Source organism: Equus asinus, chromosome 22 (genome assembly GCF_041296235.1).
Source record: "Equus asinus isolate D_3611 breed Donkey chromosome 22, EquAss-T2T_v2, whole genome shotgun sequence".
NCBI classification, from domain to species: Eukaryota; Metazoa; Chordata; class Mammalia; order Perissodactyla; family Equidae; genus Equus; species Equus asinus.
In genome coordinates, this window is record NC_091811.1 from 17,550,268 (window position 1) to 17,564,560 (window position 14,293).

General features: G+C 43.3%; 1 protein-coding gene across 3 annotated transcripts in view; it reads right to left on the reverse strand.

Moving 5' to 3' along the window:
- The window catches only part of ANO2 (anoctamin 2), a 334,494-nt gene that overhangs the window by 170,552 nt on the left and 149,649 nt on the right, over nucleotides 1–14,293 (reverse strand). The gene's annotated exons all lie outside the window — the stretch shown is intronic.

Consider the following 14,293-nt stretch of genomic DNA (forward strand, 5'->3'; position numbering starts at 1 on the left):
AGGGCCACAGAACATAAATTCAACTCAAAAGAAGTAGAAGGAAAGAAATAACAAAGAAGAGAGAAGAAAATCAATGAAATTGAAAGCCAAAAAACAGAGAAAGTCAATGGAACCAAAAGCTGATTGTTTGAAAGGATGAGTAAAACTGATAAATATTTAGTCAGATTGATCAAGAAAAAGATAAAACACAAATTACCAATATTGGGAATGAAAGAAGGGGCATCACCATAGTTCTTATTTTCCATTACCATGTAATAATGTTAGTCCTCTTTTCATGGGCACTCACTTTACCCTCTCCACCAGTCCACATTACCCATCTCTGGAAGAAGACGGAGAAGAAAGAATGCAGGAGAGAGAGAGAAGGTGTAATAAACACAAACTGATCTATTGCTTTCATCTGGATTGTTTTGTTTAAGCTCACTTTTAACTCTCACAACATCTTTTCCAGGTGAGAAAACTTCCTGGATAAACAGACTTGTCTAAGGTCACAAGGCTAGTGCACGGCAGAGCCAGAGTTCTATCACTTGCCATCCGACCCCATGATGTCTAGTGCTCTTGCCAGTATAACCACAGTCGCAGTAGAAACTGACGTTTATTGAGGACTAATTATTTGCCAAGTTCCACTCTAAGATTATGAATATTATTTTATTTTTCAGTCCTCACGACTCCAAGGGGTAGTATGTTACTATCCTCAAATTATAAATAAAGAAACTGATATACAAAAAGATTAACACCCAAGGTCACACAGGTAGTAAGAAGCAGAGACAAGATTCAAATCCAGTGCTTCTAAGTTGAGAGTCCAGTTCTTAACCTGCACATCATACTGACTCCCAGGAGGGATTCAGAGAAGGAAAGAAAATGGTTGGGCAGAGGATACGCCTGGGGAAATTTGCTGAGTTGGAGAGGGACCACACATAACCACCCATCCATCCCCCATCCCCTGCCATGTTCCCGTGCTTTTTCCAGCTCTGAAGCTGTATCACCACAGTGGCCAATCTGAGGCATTCAGCCAGTCAGAGACACAAGACTTCCCCAACCACTCTCTCAACCCATACAATCTATAAATCTTTTCTCCCATAGCCTCCTAGGCTTATGCTTAAGGAACCTATCTGATAAATTAAACCTTACTGGAGTACTTTGTCACTTCTTCCAGGAAAACATTTGCATTCCAACAGAAGCTTTACGGAGATACAATGCCGCCACCTCTTAAAGGACGGGGTAGGATATTTTGAAGAACTCTTCTAACTGCCCCACATAAACAGTTGATTTCTCTGTTTACCCATAAAAATGCTGCTGGCAAGAGAGGTGGACAGGGAGCCTGACCACAGAGCCTAGATACCTGGAAAAGGGAGGGAAGGAGGGCAGAATGCATTAAGGTAGGAACAGATGGAGTAAAGAAGGAAACATAGTCAATTATGTCATTTAAGGAAAAGAATACAGCAGAGTTGAAAATTCAGATGCCCACAGGAACCGGGCGGGAAACATAAATGACAGAAGCAGGCCACGCATGACCAACCATAGGATCTCCTGTGGAAAACCAGAGGGCTCAGGTCACATTCAAGTGATGTGAGAAAATGGGGCCAGTGTTGCCAGACCCGACAACTTCCCCCCCAAAAAGCTGGAAATCTGTATTTCTCCTAATTTTTAAATGTTGGCAACCAATTCAACTGAAAGAAAAATGTACAACACAAACAAAAGACATCTGAGGACTGGACAAGGTCCATGGTATGTTAGCTGGCACCTTCTGTGGTATAACAGACATCACAGAACATGGGTTCTGGAGTGAGAAGAGCTGGGCATGAATCTGGCCTCTGCTGGTCTGCAATTTGGGAAAGTCTCTCAGCTTCTCTAAGCTTCATTTTTGCCATTTAAAATTATGTTAATGTGCAAGTTAAACGAGTAATGTCTGTGAAGACTTAGTAAGCAAGCAATAAATGTTAACTGTTGTAGACATTATTCCGAAAATTGACGCGACCTACGACATTAAAATGAAGAACTTCTGTTCATCAAAAGACACTAACGAAAAGATAGGCTACAGAATGGGAAAAATATTTGCACACACGTCTTCAACAATGGACTTGTAGCTGGAATACATAAAGAACTTTTACAGATCAATAAGAATTAGGCAGACAAACCAATAGAAAAATAAGCAAAAGATTTGAGGGGACACTTCACAAGAAAAGATACCCAAGTGACCAATAAGCATATGAAAAAGTGCTCAGCTTCCCTAATCATCAAATCATCAGGAAAATGCAAATGAAGTTACAATGCAATACCTGTCACACTCATGAGAATGGCAAAAATGAAAAAGAGGGAAAACACCACGTGCTGGAATTTCTCCACATTTTTCCAAATGTGGAGAAACCAGATGCTCACGTGGTCCCGGTAGGATGTGTATAGATAGAGCCACTTTGGAAAAACTGCTTGGCAGTATCTGCCAGAGCTGAGTACAGGCATCCTCTGGGACTCAACCACTCTACTCCCAACTATATGCCCAACAGAGATGCGTATCTGTGCACCAAAAGACCAAAAGACACATACAGGAATGTTCACAGCAGCACTCTTTATAATAGCCCCAAGCTGGAAACTATCCAAATGAGTATAAGCAATAGAATGGATAAATATGTTTTGATATATTTGCTGAATATCATACAGCAACAAGAATGAAAAATTACAAGAACACACAATAATATGGACAAATCTCACAACACAATGTTGAACAAAGGAAGCCGGACACAAAAGAATATATACTGCATTATTCTATTTATATAAAGCTCAAAAGCAAAATAACTGTGCTAGAAGTGCAGATGGCAGTTAGCCTCAAGGAGGTAGTGACTAGGAGGGGGCAGGATCGGGGGGGACTTCTGGAGTGCTAATAATGTTTTCCTTGATCTCCTGCTGTTTGTATGTGTGTGTTCAGTTTGCAAAAATTCAGTGAGCTGTATATTTATTGTATATACACCTTTCTATATGTATATTATCCTTTGATTTTAAAATAAGTTTAAAGAAACACCACATGTCCTATAACCTGCAGGCCAATGGATTCCCTGGAGGTTGTCTTATCCTTCCCCTTATCTTCAAGCCAGGCGGCATTCAATCCATGTCAGGCATACATATCATTCAGGCTCAGATGTCACCAGATCTGAAAGGGGAGTTTCCACCTGTAGGAGGCACAGAAGGAAGAAGCCAAGCTAACAATAGACAAGGCTTCCGGAATGGGGCAGCCAGCCCTTAGATGCAAGGTCGGTGTTTGGCACGGCAGCCCGAGGCAGTGATGGAGGCTGAGTGATGCCCGTGCCATTCTCAGGCGATCAGAAGTAGGACAGGAGATGGTTATTGTGGAGCAGAGGTGCCAGCAGGGTGTGTTCCAGGGAAGCCGGCCCTGTCAGCCGAAGGGGCAACCCCTGCTCTCAACTCCTACCAAGCCCACATCGGCCTGGCAGGATGGCAGGCATGGCACCTTCCTTCCTGGTCTTACAAAAAGCTGCCAGGCTTTCCTGGTCCCTCGGGAGACAGATTAAAGGCAAACAGATTCTGATGCTTTTAGCAGCACTGTGAGCAGGTGCAGGGATGCTAAAGAAAAGTTCTAAGCCTTTAATTAAAGTTCATGATAGTCGGTTTTCTGGGAGACAGCCTAGAAATTCCCAGCTACAGAAGAAGCCAGGCAAGCCAGCAAAGGCCTCTCCTTGGTGAAACCATGAGATGGAGCCAACATGGGTTTTGCCTTCTAAATCACCAATGATCCCTCCCTGGCCCCTCAGCCCTTGGAAATAATGTAAGCGGACTATGGTTGATAAGGTCTCAGCAGTGGAGAGCAAGGGGAGAAATGCATTATTCAGCATGTACCACATGCAAAGTTCCGAGTTCAATGCTTTATACACAGTATCTCATTTAATGCTTACGAAACATTCCAAGGCAAGTTAAAAATTAAGTTTTAGGATTAAGGTTACATTCAGATGTGCAAAACAGTTAAAGGTGACTTGGTCTCTTCAGATTTTTAACAATAGTCTCTTTGGGATGATTAGTCAATTCAAGGTTCAAGCTCACTGTCAGAACGGTCTCTCCCAGCTCAAAGAGTCTCCCCACCAAAGGCCGTCCCCTGGGAATTTCCTGGTCTAAAGCTTGGAGCTCTGCACTGCCCTCTGCTGCTCAGCTGCTGAGCTGGGCTGGGCTGGGTTGGCCCCCAATATCGTGTGGGCATCCACCAAGGGGTGCCAGGCCAGCAGGGTCCTACTGGGGCATCCAGCTGGCACCTACAGCATGCACTGCCTCTTTTTGTCCCAGCTCCAGCCTCTTCAGGTCTGCTGGCTCATGAGAATCTCTGGATGCTCCAGACGCTATCTCTGGGCTGTGGGCTGGAGGGGGCGCTATTTCAAGCTCATGTACCTAGACACCTCCTTCAGCAGTTCCTAATCAGCTGCCTGGGCATCGTGACGCTCTGGCATCATGCTGGATGCTGGGCTTCTCCAAAAGACTTGTAATTTCCTAAGGCTGCACTCTGATTTGTGAGACACAAACCCTGGGCACCAGGATTCACCCCCAAATCTCTAAGTGGTTCTACTCCTCTTGCTTCCACCTCCCGCTTCTATTCGAGAAAAGTTTGACTGCAAGATAGGAGGGGCCAGAATAATGACCTCTCAACCCCTACCCTTCTATACCCCTCTGTTCCTCTCCTTATAACAACCTTCCCTCTTTGGGAAAGCTTATTCTCCCTTCCTGGCTATTCGGAATTTCCCCATGTCTTATCTCCTCCGCCCCTCACTTCCCACCCCACTCCTAGGGAGTATTTGCCTTCCTTTTACCTTCCCTGGGGCGGGGAGGGGAGGGGAGGGGGTGGCAGAAAGGTTGTGGAGGGGGGGAACCTAAGAAGAGAATCCACGTTAAAAGGGATTTCAAACATTCTCTATACAGATATACTTTATATTCATTAAAGAATGGTGCTAATCAGTTTCTTTTCTCAGGACCCACAATCCCAGGACCTGAAACCCATGGTCCTTCTCTCCAGTGAGTACAGAATGCCTGTGAGGAAGGACCCACGGTCACAGGATGTCAGGTTCTCCAGGCCTCTCCCTTATCCCATCCCCCAGGTTCTGCTTTCTGATCATCAGCCTGGCAATCCGGGACCTGAATCCATCCCTGTGGGTGGGTCCCACTGGTTGGGGAACAACAGGTGGATTGTCACCCCTCTGCCAAAGGTGACACCAAGAACCAGGCTGCCTCCCTTCTGCCAGGCACAGGCCAGCAGACACCGTAGCTGACTCCTCTGATCAACAGTAGGAGGGCCAGGAGGCTCTGAGTTCTTAGTTTTCCCAGGGAGGCCAACAGAAGGTCCCCTTCTGAAACGAAAATTTTGCTTCTATGTGGCAAGTTCAGAAAGGACAGTAAAGAAAGGCCTAGGTTCAGGAAGGCAGGGCTTTGAAAGTAGGCTCGGCTCAAGTCCTGACATTAGGAGACAACACAGATGCCACGCAAAGGATGGGAACCATTCAGAAGTTCCAGAGGGGAAAAAATACTACTTGGAATCAGAGAACCCTAAGTCTATGACACTCTCCTGGGCCACTTCTGTCAAGTGTCTCCTTCTCGCCGACCAAGTCCTCTTGTTTAAAAGGTTTCCAGATAAAGAGCTGTTGGATAAAGCATGGGAAACAACAGGGCTAGGCTGACGGGAGGCAGGGCCAGGCCCAGGAGCCAGAACTGGCTGGGCCGATGTGGTCCATCACAGGCCCTGCAAGCAGCAGGTGTGTTCAGAGGAGCAAACAAGCCTGAAGACCAGGGAGGGCCAGGGAGCAGATGAGGAAGACACTGAGTGCAGGGTCAACCAGAGAAGGAAGATACAGGTGACAGGTGGATAGGTTAGGCAGAGAAGAAGTCAGAGCTAGGAAAGGAAGGTAAAGCAAGAAAAGCAAGGCAGGAAGAAACCAAGCTCCAGAAGCCAGAGCGTTGGCAGGATGCTCTTCGTAATCCAGGAGGAATACTAAAGGTAAGTTCTGATCCTAGTCTTTCTGCCCCTTTGTATATTCCCTTCAGTGGGGGGACTGCGGTTAACACCCATGCCTCCCCAGCCCAAAGGAGACACAGAACTAAAAATATAAAATAGCTCTATTTCCGAGTGCCCACTTCATTCCAGGGACCCTGTCGAATGCTTTGCCTGCATCGTCTCTTACGATCCTCACAAGAATCCTGTGAGAGGATACAGGGCGTGGCAAGCAAATGGTGTCCCTGTGTGAATGAAAAGATTCCTTCCTTTAGGAATACACAGCCCCCCATCACGGTACAAGGCTTGGAGAGCAGAGGGTGGTCTGGATTTCAGCCTCTGCTCGCCCCTCAGCCAGGGACCTATGGGCGAGGCACAAAATTCATAAGCCTGAGTGGCCGTCCTAGAAGAAGCCACAGAGCAGGGGCTTCATAAGCACGTGTTTAATGGATGACTAAATCCTCACAATAACCCCACAAGGTGGGTACTAGGCCTGTCTCTCTGCTATGCACGAGGTGAGCATGGCTCAGAGAAACTGAGTAACTTGTGAAAGGTTGCGCAGCTAACAAGAGAAGAATCCGGACCCAACTCAGGGCTGCCTGATTAGAAACCTATACTTTACCCATGACATGTATCTCTTAAGTAACAGGGTAGAGGATAATGCAGACGGAAGCCTCCCAGTTTACAAAGTTTTAGGATTTATTTTCTATTTTAATGAAAAACTGGAGGGAATCCGAAAGATCATCTAAAATGGAGTTCTCCACTCAATGGTTTATAAAACCCTATGCCTCCCAGAAGCACATTCACACAAGAAAAGGCAATGACGGCATCCGTCCCAATTTCTATTTGTAAAAAAGCAATAAATAAAACGATTTTTTAAACATTTCTGTTTCTTAGTGAGCAGCGTGAGAGCTGCCAGACACACATCAGGTGGTGATTAGAGACACATGCTCATGCCTAGTCCCCCACCATTTATCACCTAGGGGTTTGGCCATTTTACACTGTTTTTATTTTTATTCTTAAATATTGTTTACTTTTTACCCACAGCCAATCTTTAAATAAAGATAGAAACATAAGGAGCAATGCTGGTGAAATATCACACGTTAATGCAGAGCCTAACAATGGGGAGAAAGAATGCAACAGATTTGCCTCCAGATCCATAAATTGCACACAACTGATGAAAATTATTATACAACATAGAAAGATGTTCTCCTTACCGAATCCAGTGTTAAAAGGGAGGAGAGCTATTGTCTCCAAATATATCCAATTGGCTTTTCATTTACTGGGAGTTAAGCATTGCCCCCAACTACTGTGTATAAGCTACTGAGAAGTCCCTGCAAAAGTAGCCCAAAACTTTCTCTTTTAGCTCATCATTTGGAAATTAAAGACAAATATTAGATAATAAACCAGTTAAATTTTTAACTCGAAGCACAAACATACCAAATTTCAGGTCATGAAAATGTTTTGTTGTCTGTTTTGAAGCTGGAATATGATGATAAATATTAAAGATTTTATATACATCATTACTGAAACCAAAGATGACATACTCTGCTATTTAAAAATATATTTGTTGTCCATGTCCATTCAAAAGCAGGAAAATACACATTCTTCTTAAGGACACATGGAACATTCTCCAGGATAGACCATATGTTAGACCACAAAACAAGTCTTAATAAACTTAAGAGTGAAATCACATCAAACATATTTTCTGACCAGAATAGTGTGAAATTAGACATCAATTACAAGAAGAAAACCTGAAAATTCACAAATGTGTGGACATTAAACAACATGCTACTGAAAAACCAATGGGCCAAAAGAGAAATCAAAGAAAAATCTTAAGACAGATGAAAATGGAAACACAGCATACCAAAACTTATGGGATACAGCTAACGAGTTCTAAGAGGGAAGTTCTTAGTGATAAATACCTACATTAAGAAATGAGAGAGATCTCAAATAGACAACCTAACTTTATACCTCAAGGAACTAGAAAAAAGAACAACAAATTAAGCCCAAAGTTAGTAGAAGGAAGGAAATAAAAATAAGAGCGGAAATAAATGAAATAGAGACTAAATAGACAATAGAAAAGATCGATGAAACTAAGAGCTTGTTGTTGAAAAGACAAACAAAATAGACAAACCTTTAGCTAGAATCACCAAGAAAAAAAAGAGGATATAAATAAAACCAGAAATGAAAAAGGAGATAAGACAACTGATACCAGAGAAATACAAAGGATCATAAGAGACTACTATAAGTGATTATATAACAACAAATTGAACAACCTAAAAGAAATGGATAAATTCCTAGAGATATACAAAGACTGAATGATGCAGAAACAGAAAACCTGAACACACCAGTTACTAGTAAGGAGATTGACTGAGTAATCAAAAACCTCCCAACAAACAAAAAGTCCAGGGCCAGATGGCTTCACCGGTGAATTCTACCAAAAATTCAAAGAAGATTTAATACCAATCTTTCTCAAATTCTTCCAAAAAATAGAAAAAGAGGAAGCACTTCCACACTCATTTTATGCAGCCATCATTACCCTGATGCCAAAACCAGACAAGGGCACAATAAGAAAAGAAAATTATAGGCCATAATCCCTGAAGAACATAGATGCTAAAATCCTCAACAAAACAAGAGATAAAAAAGGGATCCAAGTTGGAACAGAAGAGGTTAAACTGTCTCCGTTTGCAGATGACACAGTATTATATACAGAAAATCCCAAAGCCTCCACCAAAAACTGATAGAACTAATAAATGAATTCAGTAAAGCTGCAGGATATAAAATTAGTACACAAAAATCAGTTGCAGGGGCTGACCCCATGGCCGAGTGATTAAGTTCGCGCACTCCGCTGTGGCGGCCCAGGGTTTTGCTGGTTCAGATCCTGGGCGCGGACGTGGCACCCCTCGTCAGGCCACGTTGAGGCGGCGTCCCACATGCCACAACTAGAAGGACCTGCAACTAAGATATACAACTACATACCAGGGAGGATTTGGGGAGATAAAGCATAAAAAAAAAAAAATTGGCAACAGTTGTTAGCTCAGGTGCCAATCTTAAAAAAAAAAAAAATCAGTTGCATTTCTATACAGTAATAGCAAACTATGAGAATGAGAAATTAAGAAAACAATCCCGTTTACAATTGCATCAAAAAGAATAAAATGCCTAGGAATAAATTTAACCAAGAAAGTGAAAGATCTGTACACTGAAAACTATAGGACGTTGATGAAAGAAATTGAAGAGGACACAAATATATGGGAAATATTCCATGGTCACAGACTAGAAGAATTAATAGTGCTAAAATGCCCATACTACTCAGAGCAGTCTACAGATTCAATGCAATCCCTATCAAAATTTCAATGGCATTTTTCGTAGAAATAGAAAAACCAATCCTAAAATTTGTAAGGAATCACAAAAGACCCCAAACAGCCAAAGCAATCTTTAGAAAGAAAAGAAAACAGGCCATCACACTTTCTGATTTCAAAGTATATTACAAAGCTATGGTAATCAAAACAGTATGGAATTGGCATAAAAACAGACACATGGATCAATGGAACAGAATAGAGAGCCCAGAAATAAACCCATGCATAAATTGTCAATTAGTTCACAACAAAGGAGCCAAGAATATACAATGAGGAAAGATACTCTCTTTAATAAATGGTGTTGGGGGAAAAAATAAAACAAAATAAAAATGTATTTGTTGGAACATGTTGGTTTTCTCTTGCATAATTTAATGTGATAATACAAACAGTGTGTGCCACCTCTCTTAAAAGGAAAAAAGACAGACTTGTCTTTATGTACCATGAATTGTATGTAATGAATTTTATAGTATGACATCCATTAACATATATTTAAAATAAAATATTTATACTTAGAACCATCTCTTCATCACATGCCACATAATATTGACTTAAAAACAATTGCTAAGGATGTTTAACAGATTAAACGTGTTCTGCCATGAAGGTGGTTTGTGTGGAGCTGCAGACCCCCTCTCTACCCTGCTCCACCTGGTCTGTACCCCAGGAAGCTGACCTGTGTGGATTGCATCAACGAGGCCCCCTGGCTCTCTGGCTGATGGGTTGGCCAATGGGGGGGACCCGCAGGAAATTGAAGGGTGGGAGAATAAAGATAATGGGGCATTGATACCCTCCGCTGTCTTGTTGTAAAGCCCAAGGTTGGCAGTTGGTGCCACCACTCCTGTCAGAGGTCTCCCCTGTATGGTAGCTTCAGCCACAGCTCTCTCTGGGTTCTGCAACCACAACTTCCTCTTGCCATTTTGGGTCTAGAATTGCTAACAATGCCCCGCTATTCCCATACCTGGAGTGCTTCCCCATCCCTTGTGGATTTCCCAAAATCCTCAATTATCCATTAAAGTGTGTCACCTCTTTCCCAAATAATACAAGGTTCAAAACTCAAAAAAGGGAGTGAGGGGAGTGAGAAGTTACTGATCTGTTATAATCCTCTCACTTTACCATTTAGGGAACTGAGGCTGATGGACATTACCAGATTTGTCCAAAATCACCACCAATAACAAGGTGGAGCCACAATTAGACACCAGAACTAACATGGGAATAATAGAGACCATCCATCGTCAGGGTTAGAAGAGCGTGTGAGTTAATATCCATGAAGTGCCTGAAACAGGACCTGGCACACAGTAAACACTCAGAAATGTTAGCTAGCAGCAGCAGCATGATCATTGTCATCACCATCATCCTGTGCTAATTCCCAATCCAGGTGAGAAAAAAGGGGAAATGGACTTAAAAATACACAGAATTTCTAGGATAGAAATTCTAAAATTAATTCTATTTGGTAGATGGAGGAACCAAAGCCCAAAAAGGTTCTGTGCAAGGAAAGGCCACGGCCCCTTCAGTATGAATGAGAAAGAGGCGCCAGAGCGCAGCACTCGCTGAGAGCTCCCTTGTACCCCCTCGGCCAGGGGCCTGTTCAGTAAGCAACCTGCACAGCTGTCAAACAAGGCCCTGATTCAAGGGCCCCCAGAAGATTGTTGTCACTGTTAAAGGAAAATGACCTTCATCTCATCGAGTTGTTACAAATTTCCACTGAGACAGCATACAAAAAGTCCTTTAAAAATTGAAAAGCAGAGTATTCCACCACAAATTACCATGGCCTCCTTACTCCACATTCTTCCAAAAAGAAAGCAGCCCAGAGACAAGAATAATAGGAGGTTGAAGAACTGTTTTGACTTCGCTATTCCATAATGTGTGCGGGTGGCAGAAAAAAATAAACTTGTTTTCCCTTGCAACAAAAATATGTTCTTTGGTGTTTTCAATATTCTCAAGGAGAAAGAAAGACCAGCACTATGAGATGTAACAATCACACCAAAGAAACAGTTATATTTTACACAGAAAGGTTGATAAAGAAATGTCTTGATATAAAGCAGTTTTTACCAAAAGCTCACGGGCAATGTCGGTGTTGATGTTTTCGGGGAACGCCTGATGCCGTGCTGGAACCTCTGTGAAAGCTGTGGGAGAGCCCACCCCTCCCAGAGCGGGGGCTGCTCTTCACCGAGACACAGGCCAGGGCTATCTTGAGCTTCTGCAGCCCACGTTCCCACCTCAGTGTGCATCCATGTGAAATCTCAACTGGGCTCTGGTTGTTTTTCTTTGAAATTCAAGATGCATTTCTCACCTTTAAAATAACCCTGTTTCTTCTGTTGCTGGGCATTATACCTCTTCTTGATGACTTCTCTTTCACCAAATTTGTTCCTCTTTCATCCATCAAAGAAGGAAAGCAAAAAACATTTACTGAGCACCTACTCCTGATTTTACAAACATAGATGCTTTAATCTCTACCCTATGAGTTAGGAATTACTCCCCCAATTTGCAGATAAGGAAAACAAGCCTCAGAGAAGTTGAGTCTCATGTCCAAGGTCCACATGCAGTTACCTACACGTCTGAATGTTCAACCAAAGTCTACCTATCTTGAAAATCTTTGATCCCTTCCACTGCCCCATTTTTCACTAATTCTAAACCTTTTCTTTCCACTGCTAATTGTACATCCCTCCTCCAGCACAAGAATATCATTAGTGGATAAGAGAACAGGAATGATTATTTATCACGCACACACACACACAGAGAAAAATAAATCCTACAAAACAGCAACAGTCTCCATCATCTCATCTTGGCCCAGAAGATCACCATGTGCCCATATGAGTCACGTTAAAAATTATGGAAGAATAACAATGAAAAACTTCCAAATTGTTTTTCCAACTATTAAGATGCATTACCCTGAGCACCATAAATCTTTCTTCAGGAGTTTGTCAGAAAAGTTTTCTCCCTCGGATCTCTCCATGATGGACTCTCTTTGCCCCCGAGAAAGTACACTCCCTCAGCTCAGAGAGCCTTCCCAGCCAATGTCCTGCCCGGCCCCGACTGCGGCCTGGTGTGGTGAGCAGTAAATAATCGTAACGAACTGAGGAGCATGAGCTCAACATTTTCACATAGAAGTAGCTTTAAAATTTGTCAAAACCAGGGCCGGCCCCGTGGCCGAGTGGTTAAGTTCATGCACTCCACTTCGGCAGCCCAGGCTTCGCTGGTTTGGATCTTTGGCGTGGACCTACACGCTGCTCATCAGGCCATGCTGTGGCAGCGTCCCACGTAGAAGAACTAGAATGACTTACAACTAAGATATACAACTACGTACTGGGGCTTTGGGGAGAAAAAAGAAAAAAAAGCTGTGAAAACTAACACCATCTGAACCCCATCCTCACATATCTGGATTGAGGTTAAAGAAGCTTGGGCATGCCAAGGCCACATGAGACTCAACTAAAAACTCCTCTCCAAGCCCACCTCAGCTCTCCAGTCCAGGCTCTCCCTCCTCAGACCCCACACCAGCAACGGGCACTGTTGGCAGACACGTGTCTTCAGACCTTATCTGCTATGCTCTAGAACTTCCTTCCTCTGCGTTGTACTTCTGCTTTGTTATTAAGATCAGCAATACTGAAAATCTGCACAGCACTTTACAGTGTATAAAGTACCGTCACGTACTCTATCATATGCAATCCTCCCAACCACTCTTTGGAGAATAAAGTGAAGGTGATGGGGGTTAAACAACTGCCCTAAAGCCAAACAGCGATGGCAGGGATGCTGGGACTGATACTGTGTCTTCTGCCGCCACCGCCCGAGCACTTTCAGCTCTACTGCTTTCTTGTTACTTAAGTGATTGTGTCTTGTCTCCCTAGACTTACTGCAAGCACCTCCAGAGTTTATACAACTTTCCTCCCCATGTGGGCCTTGTACAAGGATCTGCCCTTGCCCAGCACTTAAGTCCCTGTTGAATGCAAGAATGAATGAACAGGGGAGGTGAGCACCTTCTCTGTGTCAAGTAATGGCAAGTAGAAGAAAGAAAGCTTCAGGTGATCACATGGGAGCCATTTAGGAACAAAGCCACTCAGGGGCAGCACCAGTCTCTGTGACCAGGCTCCTGATTCCTTAGAATAATCTTCACATGGGTAGGCTTGCCCCCCACGGCCTTTCTCCCAGCATCTTTTAACTTAAGGACTAGAGGATAAGGAGCTCCTTTGAGCTTAGATGCAATCCTGGCTCCAGCGCCTTCTTCTCATTGGCATACAAATGTAGAATCCTAGGAGAGCTTGAGCTGAAGCTAAAGGTTGCATGCTTTCAGATCCTTGGCAGGGCTCCTGAGGTGTCTGAGTGTAGAACAATGTCACAACCTAGAGGACCACTCCAAGGTTTGAGGAGAAGAACACCTGAATGTGGCAAGCCCCAAAGAACTCAGCTTCCAGATCTTAGGGAAAGGTCGTGAATCCCTTATGCAAACGTCCCCAGAGTTCTTTCAGAACCCAGGACACAAGACAGCAAACGCATGAAGGATAAATATCTCTTCAAAGTATACACAAAAGGATTGAAGTGAATGAAAGGAAATGAGCTTAAAAATAATCAGATGTGGAAACTGGCATGAACTTGGAGGAAATAAAAAAGCCATCGGAGTTAAGGAGTTCACAGGGGGCAATTAGCTGTAGCTTGAGGCACCAGCATTAACCGAGAATCCTCAGTATTGCAGATGATAAAAGGAACGGTCTCTATAAAGAATCCTAAAATTCATATGGGGCAACCAAAGACCCCGAATTGCTAAGGCAATCCTGAAGAAAAAGAACAAAGCTGGAGGTATCACAATCCCTGACTTCAAAATGTACTACAAAGCCATAGTGATCAAAACGGCATGGTACTGGTATAAAAACAGGCACACAGATCAATGGAACAGAACAGAAAGCCCAGAAATAAAACCGCACATCTACAGACAGCTAATCTTCGACAAAGGTGCCAAGAACATACAATGGAG